Source organism: Manis javanica, chromosome 6, assembly GCF_040802235.1.
Source record: "Manis javanica isolate MJ-LG chromosome 6, MJ_LKY, whole genome shotgun sequence".
Taxonomy (NCBI): domain Eukaryota; kingdom Metazoa; phylum Chordata; class Mammalia; order Pholidota; family Manidae; genus Manis; species Manis javanica.
The window spans coordinates 149,460,220-149,468,994 of record NC_133161.1 but is presented as its reverse complement, the minus strand read 5'-3'; the positions used below and the strand labels follow the sequence as shown (position 1 = coordinate 149,468,994).

At 59.5% G+C, this 8,775-nt stretch overlaps 1 long non-coding RNA gene across 1 annotated transcript; it reads left to right on the top strand.

The window, feature by feature from the left end:
- Window positions 1–5,946: 5,946 nt before the first annotated feature.
- LOC140850247 (uncharacterized) lies at window positions 5,947–8,509 on the top strand. Its single transcript, XR_012132933.1, has 3 exons — window positions 5,947–7,230; window positions 7,606–7,858; window positions 8,361–8,509. It is a non-coding gene; the product is annotated as an uncharacterized lncRNA (long non-coding RNA).
- Window positions 8,510–8,775: the final 266 nt, after the last annotated feature.

The following is an 8,775-nucleotide window of genomic DNA, read 5'->3' as shown; positions in this document are numbered from 1 at the left end:
GGGCTGCTCAGGCGGCAAGGGGCTCCTGTCCCCGGTGAGCGTTGCTCCAGGGCAGCAGTTCTCTCCTGCTGTCCACACCGTCCAGAAGGACCCAGCCTGGGTTTCCTAGGTGTGTTTCCTGCACTGAACCCTGACTGGTGTGTTGATGTTTCAAATCGTCTCATTTCCTGATACTCTGGAGGCTTTTTACTTTTGCATAAATTGTGCATTACAGTAAGATTTGGAGCCATTAAGGAATGCTTCTCTTTTGTGAGCCAGGAGAAAGGTGACAAGGAAAGGGGACGGAGGGAGGCACCTGGCAGGAGGTGCGCTCCCAGGCACCCCACCTGGGGGGGGCGTGTGGGCTGTTGCAGAGTGGAAATTGGTTCCCTTCAATGTCCCCAGGCTCCCAATCCTTTCGGAAACTCTTCATGTACTTCTAGATGTATCCTCGCTTGGAGAGCTGATGCTGTCAGTCGTGACCCCCACCCTCCAGCGTGGCCTAGTGGGTTAATTTGGTTTCTGAGGGACAAATGGCTGTAATTTTGCTTTGCAGGAGCTGGAGGAGGGGTGAGTGAGGGTGGACTTTAACTGCATGTAGAAAAATAGGATGGCGACCAGTGGGGGGTAGAGAGGCTCCAATGCAGTTTTTACCAGAATTGCATTTGATGAATTAACTACTTTACTTCAGGGTCTCATGCCCCTGGGCAGGGCCGCAGGCAGAGCAGCGCTCCCGACTATTGGGTGAATGAATGACCAGTCCCTAAGGCTGGGGAGGCCCTCAGTGCTGTGCTGTGAGGCCACAGCTGCCCATTTCAGAGCAGCCTTTAGGAGACACTGAACGGGAACTGGCCTAGAGCTGTGTCCAGGCTGGCTTTGGGGCCCCCAGACATGGTCCCAGGCGGGTCTACAAGCTGTGCAGAGAGCGAGTTGCTTAGCCTCCCAGATCTTCTCCTTTGAGGGAGGAAAGGGCATGGGAATCATGGGATTGTTGTGAAGAGTAAATGAAACAATGTAGGTGGAAGAAATACTGAGCATTGTCAGGCATAATACATATAATCTTGTTCAGAAATGCATCTTATTGTATACATTATGTTTTGAGAATATATGTGCTATTCAGAGGCAGTACAAGATGCTAATGTATAACTGTTTAAACAGTTCTCTTTTTATAGAAAGCAAAATTGAGTGAAAAGCCTTTTCACCCTGGGGCTTCCTGCACGAGAGGCTGAGCTGTTTACCCTGCCAGCGGCTGGTGGCTGGCGGCCGAGCCCGTCATCAGGTCCAGCTTCTCTCCTGCACTGCCCACCGTGCTGACCCTCGCACACGGGGGCTGTCCAACACTGTGACAGTTTAATGTCTGATGCAAAGTAGACATCACAGCTCCCAGCTCTCTGTGGAGACATCTACAAATGGTCGGTGGCTCTAAAAGTTCATAGAAGTCATTTTTGAGGTCAGTTCCCCTGTTTGAGTAAGGGAGGAGCCTATGCCCTGCCCAACCTTCCGAGAGCAGAGGCCGCGTGGCAGCCCCACAGGATGCACGTCCCCTGGCCCTTTCACAGACAGACAGACAGGCTGGTGGACATGCAGGCACCTGCCATTTCAGCTTATTTGCATCTTCAAATAACAACTGAGAGTAATGTTAAAATTAGACTGCGCTAGACGCGGTTGGAGTCAAGGAAATGAGCTGACTGCTTCCTCGGTAATTGTCGGTGAGGATGCGGAGGGTGAGCTGTACGTGGGAGAGGCTGATAACAAACAAGCGGGGAGGCCAGAAATGACGCCCATGCTCCTCTTTCTCCTGACTCTCGGAGGCCCCTTTGCACGGCGTGTCTGTCTCCTCCAGTGTTTTTCATTTTCTTCTGAGGGCACAAGCGGAGGTGACCCCTGTGCCCACTGACCTGTGACTCCAGAGAGCCCTCGGCCGGGAGCTGATTCCGTGGTGTGTGCTGACTGGGCTCCGCATGGAGTGGGGTCAGCTACACACATAACTACCTGTAAGAAGAGCTAAAGGTGACGCAAGAGGTAAAAGCAAGATGCTGCGGAAGCGCAGAGGGAGTGGTCGGAGAGGCTTCCTCCTGGGGGCCTGCACTGCGCCTGGGGAGGCGGGCATGGTTTGAACATCATGGTTTTGAATATGCCACAGGGTGAACCAACAGGGGCTCAGTTAGGATGAATCGAGTGGAAATAAGGCTAGAACTAGAGAAGGGAACTAAGGCGCGGGCCTTGAATGCCTGGCCTTGTCCTGATTCTGGGCTTGTCCATCACTGTCAAAGCATCTGGTGTGGGTGACGGGTTTAGGTCTGGGCTTCTGGAAGGGCTCCGTGGCAGCAGGAATGTGATGCTGGGGAGCAGAAGAGGACTGGGCCTGGGACGTGGGCTGCAGGTGGGACGTCTGTCCAAGGACGGGGCGGACGGTCTTGGTGCACCAGCATGTTAGGCTGATCCCCCAGCAATCCCCTGCCTGCGGCAGCGTCAGCCTCTCGGCCAGCTCTCCAGCCCCCCGCGGTCATCTCCAACCCCCTCCTCTTCCCTCTCTGCTCCATTCCCTCAGCACACATCACTTCACGCCCAGCCTGTGTCCCCACCTCGGTGCTCTGGAGCTGACCGTGTTTCCAGCCCTCCCTCCTGCCCAGGTCTCAATGCCGTCACGTCGTCCCCCAGGGCTCTGTCTGTAACTGCTGGGACAGATGGGTGGAGACCTCTGACAACCCCAAGGGACGAGGTCTCAGATTCTGGTTCTGGAATTCTCCAGGTAAGGTATGCAGAGTGCATATGCCTGCGTGTGGCAGGGGAAGGGTGGGCGGGATAGCAGGCTCACCCCCACCCCCGGGGCAGGTAAGGGCAGGTGTGCTGACCCCCTCCTCCTCGCCCGTCCCTAGTAGGTTGTTCATGACGGGCCGTTCCTACAGCTTGTTGCCGTTGGGTGAGGAGGTGGTGGGAAGATTGTGCCGCATTCTCCAAAGGCCCCTGGGAAGAATCAAGGAAGGGTGATGGAGCTGGTTAGACTAGATGTGTTCTTTAAAGAGGAGACAGAGGGGCTGGGAGACCGGAAGGGATGAGGGAGCGAGGGGAGAAGGCAGAGGGGAGCCCCACCCCTGTGGGGTGCTCAGCCGAGACCTGGCAGGAGGGCAGGGACCGGCCACCAGCCTTCCCACAGCCTGGGGGAAGCTGCGGCGACAAGTTCCCTCTCACGGGAGGCAGGAGTTGTTCTGGGAGGTTCCAGCGAACTCACTCTGTCTGTACAACCTGCTGTCCTGGAAGGTCTGCCCTGAATGGGGCGCCGGGGGCTCCAGCTTCACATAAGGGGAGATCAGCTGTCCTGAGAGTGGCTGGCCCGGGGGCGAAGGAGGGAACCCCTGACTCCCTGGGTCAGGAAGGCAATGCTCAGCCTGGGCAGCACCTGCCGACAGACCCCTGAGGGGCAGCAAGGGACCCGAGGCCTCCTGGGGTGTCGGCTCCGTCAGGAAAGGCAGCGGGGCCTCCCCCTCCAGCCCCCGTCTGCGGGGAGCCGCTCCGGTCAGGTCCAGCCGGGGAGACAGGAGGGGACAGGGCAGAGAGCACCCCGGCTGCAGAAGAGCCAGACCAAGAGGGGAAGAGTGGGTGTGGGTCATGCCCTCTGAGGGGCCCCGGATTAGGGCTCTACGCGGGGTGCTCCCTGCCCTCCCAGCCCGCACGCTAGGGCTGCTGCCTGGTGAGGCGACGGCTGATGAGAGGCACGGCTCAGAGGGGAGCTGGGGGCACTGGTGCCGTGTCCCGTCCCACCGGGGGCCTGAGCCAGAGCCCGGGGTGTAAGTCGCCAGGGGAGAGAGAGGCTCCTGAGAAAGGAAAGAGCATCGGGGTGCAGAGATGCCGTGCACCTCTGGGCAGGGTAAGCGGGGGTCCTGGGAGCACCCCCCGAGCCCTGTCGGAGTCGCTGCGCCTGCCCGGCTGTGAGGCCTGGGCCGCAGGACGGCAGAGCAGGGGCCACATGGCCTCCCGTGGCAGGAGTGAGGCTTCCTCTCCTGGGAACAGGCGTCAGCCCTGGGGGCTCCCGTGGGACGGGTAACAGGCCTTCTTATAAGGGGCGTCTTCGTTTCCAGGGACCTGCTTCTGGGCCACGCGATCAACAGCCAAGAGGAGGCAGGGCTGAGATTGGCCTCAGGGCCCCGGGAGGGCGTGGCCCACACTCCAGGGGAAGGTCGGAGGGCGAGGGGACGCGCTGGGTGGGAGAGGTGACGAGGCAGAGCGGGATTGCCGCACAGGCCGCAGACGTGGGGGGAGGAGCGGAAAAGGCCGTCCATCTCAAGGGTGCATCTGCCAGAAAACTGCTCTGATGAGTGTGTGCCTGTTATGGCCACAAACACGAGTGGCCCCCTGGAGTTGTGCAGGGCATGACCCGCACGGCCCATATCCCGTGGGGACGGATCTGCACTGGGATTTAGAGCATGTCTCTCTGTGATGTGATTCACGCTCCCCTCGGCCATCTCTGCAAGAACCTGTAGGAGGAAAACAGTCACACACTTTTTCACAGCTTTTGGGGCTAAGAGGGCACCGTGTGAAGCCAAGCCTCAGGCTGAAGGGTGTGTTTGGGTGGCACTCATTTGCTCACATGGGTAACAGGATATGCACCCCGGGACTGATGACAACGTCCCCCAGTGTCACAGTAGTCGGACTCTGGGTCCAAGGTGCCTCTTCTGCCAGCGAGGCCGCAGGGCAGAGGGTGCTCCTGGGTCTGCCTGCAGTGAAGTCTTTTATCCACATTCCAGAGTTGAGGCTCAAGCAGTGTTAACATGAAGTGAGTGACGGATGTCCTTGAACCAGAAGGGTGCTCGCCAGTGGACAGGAGGCGCTGAAGGACCGGACCATCTGCTGGTGCTGAAGGGATCTTCTGAACAACACGTGTGGGCTGGGTTTGTTCAGGGGTGAATGCCAGGAGAGTGGCAGCGCTGTGCAGGGCCCCCTCAGCCCCACTGAGGCCTGCTTTGCTCCCATAGAGCTCGGAGGCTCGCTGGGGGTGGATGAGCTGGGGAGGCAGTGGTTCCCAGAGTGGGTGGGAGCATCAGCCCCTGGAGGCTGGCTCAGGTCATGGTCCCTGAGCTCTGCGACCTTTCACCCTTGGCCTGCATGAGGGGAGAGAGAGGGGCCACAAGTGAAGGGTCAGAACTCTGAATCCTACCAGCAGGATTATTGTGGTGTAATAAGTCCCGGGCCCAGCGTTTATGAGGCTCTCAGAAGCCGCAGGCACAGTATCAGAGAACGTGCTGGCGAGGCAAAGGCCACCCTCCCCTCCTTTATTTATGATGTTTGCTGGGTGACTGAGGGAGCTGGGAGGGGAGGAGGCTGGGGAAGATCCCCCCTAGATAATCCTGCCAGGTGAAGCCCCCATCGGGGCTGCTGTACGGGGGGATGGTCCCCACATGGCCGGAGAGTCTGTGAGCACTGCCTGCACCTGGGGCTGAGGAAGAGGTGCCCAAGCAATGCAAACGGGCTCACACCCAGGCTGGGCCCCTGGAGGGCAGGGACCACGTCTTTCATTAACAGATCTCAGCCCCCTGCACAGTGCCTGGCGTCTGATGGCGGCCGCATGCAATGGTGGTGAACAAGTTCATCTGTCCATGTGCTCGCGATGCACCGCCTCATAACAGCCCACAGAACATCCAGGTCGCTGCCCTCACAGACCTTCCAGGCCAGCCGGGGAATCAGGCACTTAGGAACAATCACCCCCCTGTGGCTGACTTGCCATGCGCCCCCCCCACAGAATACAGTTAAGGAAAACGGGGAAAATGGAAGGAATTGGGATAATTAAGCATAGTGCCTTGAAGGCCAGCTTACTGCAAGGAAGCTCGATGACTAACTCAAGGTCAGCACAAAGGCAGGCAGGCTTCTAGGACAAAAAGGTTCAAAGGCCCCCTCGACAGGAGGCTGTGGCTCCCCGGTGGGCCTGGAGAGGCCGCTAGCTGGTCAACCCTGGGGATTTGGTCCCTGATTTGTTCGCATGTTTGTTTCTGTATTTCAGGGTGACTGAGAAGAGGGCGACCAGACGAGGGAGGTGGGGGTGGAAGCAAGCTGTCCCCAGAGTCGTAAACCAGCTCGATGTGCCCCCACCTTACAGCTCAAAACTCCCTCTTCTCATCGGCGGCGGAGACGGTGGCTTGGCCGCCTCCCAGGGGACCTGAAGAGGTCTGGGCCCCAGGAAGGGAATCCCCAGTCGAGAGGCTGGTGTCGTGTGATCGGGTGACCTACCCTTTCAGTGTTCAGAGTGTGAGCCCAGGCCCACCAGCATGGCTCTATGGTCTTGGACCACTGAGCAGCTCGCACAAAAGGGCTCTAGGCTGTTGCAGAATGCATTTGTCCATCCGTAAGGAAACACGAGCTCTGTGAACGTCTGCAAACCTGCGGAGCGTGGCCCACAGGAAACACTGCTGTGAAGATGCGTTTGGGAGGGGGGTCTGCACCTTCCCCGGGCGTGGACACGTCGGTCACTACCAGCAGGAACCCGGGAGGGGACGCAGAGCCCTGGTCCTGTGGCGTGGAGGCCGAGGGGGCTCCCCCTTCCTCCAGACCTCCCCTCCCTGGGCGCATATCCAGATGCAAAGTCCGCAGCGCTTCCTCCCTTGCTGGCTGGACTCACTGACGTCCTTGATGGATAGTGTGCAGCAGAGGTAACCCATGGGACGTCAGTGAGGCCCCCCTGCGCCTCTTTGAAAGTTTGCTTTTGAGCGTCCTCTTTCGGAGGCCAGCCTTGTGAGAGGAGGCCCTCTCTTGTGTGTAAGGAGCCAAGGCCATGGGCAGGGGTCCTAGAGGACGAAGCACACTGTACAGAGGGAGGCCGGGGGCCGGGAGGCAGCAGGCACGGCGTTGAGGAAGCCACGTCAGGTGCGCGCGACCCCACGAGCCGGAGCCCCAGGGTACCTGGACCTTACAGCTGTGAGCTACGTTCAATGGCTGTTCCAGTCACTGTGTTTCAGGGCAATTTCTTGTGGAGCCGTAGGTCGCTGGACAGACAGCGGGAGCAGGGGCCCTTTTCGCTGGTGCCCTGACTCACACAGGCACCTGGCGGGCTTTGAGCAGGCGCAGCTCGGCGAGGCTGCTCTGCTGGGAGGCAGTTCCGGCAAAGCCTGTCTGAACTCGGGAGACACAGAAGCCCAGCTCCCCGCTGCCCCAGCTCCACTCCCGGTCCTGGCCGACGATGCCCCCGGCTCACTCCAGAGCGCACGCTCCCTGGTCTCAGCGCTGTCCCAGCGCTGGGGGCCTCCGGCCTTCGCTGGTGAGGTGAGCCCTGAGGTGGGCGTGGGGTCCTCTGAGGACAGGGTTGGTGGCCAGGGAAGGAGGGGCCGAAATCGCCCAGCAGGTGCGGTGGCGGAGAGACGTGCACCATGCCAGTGAGTCCCCCCAACCTGGGCTTTATGGGGGAAGTAGGGACTTTCTCTAAGACCTAAAAAGACACTTGTGCCAGCTTCTGCCTGGCACTTTACTTTTGCAGTTAAGCCTCCATTTCACGTGCAGATGAATCATGCGGAGACCGCAGTAGCCTAGTTTCAGCAGGCGGACGGCCTGGCTGCTGCTTCCTGGCGCTGTGAGGCCGGGGGCAAAGGTGCTGGGTGCGTTCTGGGCGATGGCCTCATGCGTTCCCCTGCCCTCACCTAGGGTGTCGCCAGACTGTGGGGGAGCTTCTGAAACTCCCGGCTGAGAGGTGCCCAAACTGGCCTCCTTCACCCGGAGACCCCCTCACCCGCAGCAAAGAGGAAAACTGAAGCGCAGACACCAGTGTGGACACAGGGGCCACTCGCTGAGGTGACCTGCTGGGTCTCGGACAGAATCACAGGCCAGTTCAGCTCCTGAGGAGACGACACTGTGCAGGGAGCCGCTGGTCCCAGCTACGTGGGAGCGAGGAGCAGTGGTGAGTCCCCCAGAAAGCCAGGGGCCGGGCGGTGCTACGTGGGCAGTTACGGTGGCCCAGAGCTCGGCTGGGACCATGGGCCTCACCACCCAACTGCCTGGGTTCTGGGACGTCTGTGAGACCACTAGGGCCACGGGCACAAGTAAGCAAGTGTAAGTCATGGGCTGTCTCAGCAAACCCAGGAAAACGTCCGTGTTGCTCGTTATGGTTAGTCTCACCCCCACGGTCAGCCTGATGGAAGAGAGGGAGGGTCCCACAGCCTCTCATGGTAAGTTCTTCCACACAACCGAACTCCAGAGCAGATGAAGTGTGGGGGTGCTGCAGAGGTGGAGTTTGCTAGGAGGGCAGCTCTTCAACTCAGCCGGCAGCTGGGGTGGGTGGGGGGAATGCAGTGGGGGCGGTGGGAGGGGAGGGGCAGGACAGGACGGTGGGGCTACTCAAAGGGGAACAAAGCGGCCGTAGAGGGAGGGACTTCTGAGTGAAACAGGAAGCCTTCCTGTAGGTCGTTAAGCTCAGAAGGAAGGCAAAGCCCCAGCTGGCACCTCGGGAAACCCCAGAAGCTCTCCTGCCCCTGGAGGGGACGTTCTGAGCATAGAGGATTTCCCAGAGGCCTTGACGTCTGTTGCTGTCCCTTCCGGAGAGCCTGTGGGGCAGAGGTCTGTATACTAACAATTAGGAATGAAAATTTCAGGGGGAAGAGGGAAATGGTGTCACTGATGGACTGTTTGGCCAAAGCAGTGATCTTAGATGCGTTCAAAACCGGGCAGGTGCAGACAGAGGAAGCTCCACTTTCTGGGTCACCCGAAATGCCCCAAATAGGCCTTCCTGGTGGATGCCAGGCTGAGGTAGAGAAAGACTCAGAATCGGGTAAAGGGGACAGGTCAGGGGCAGTCCCCCACTTCCTTGTTCCTCATCCC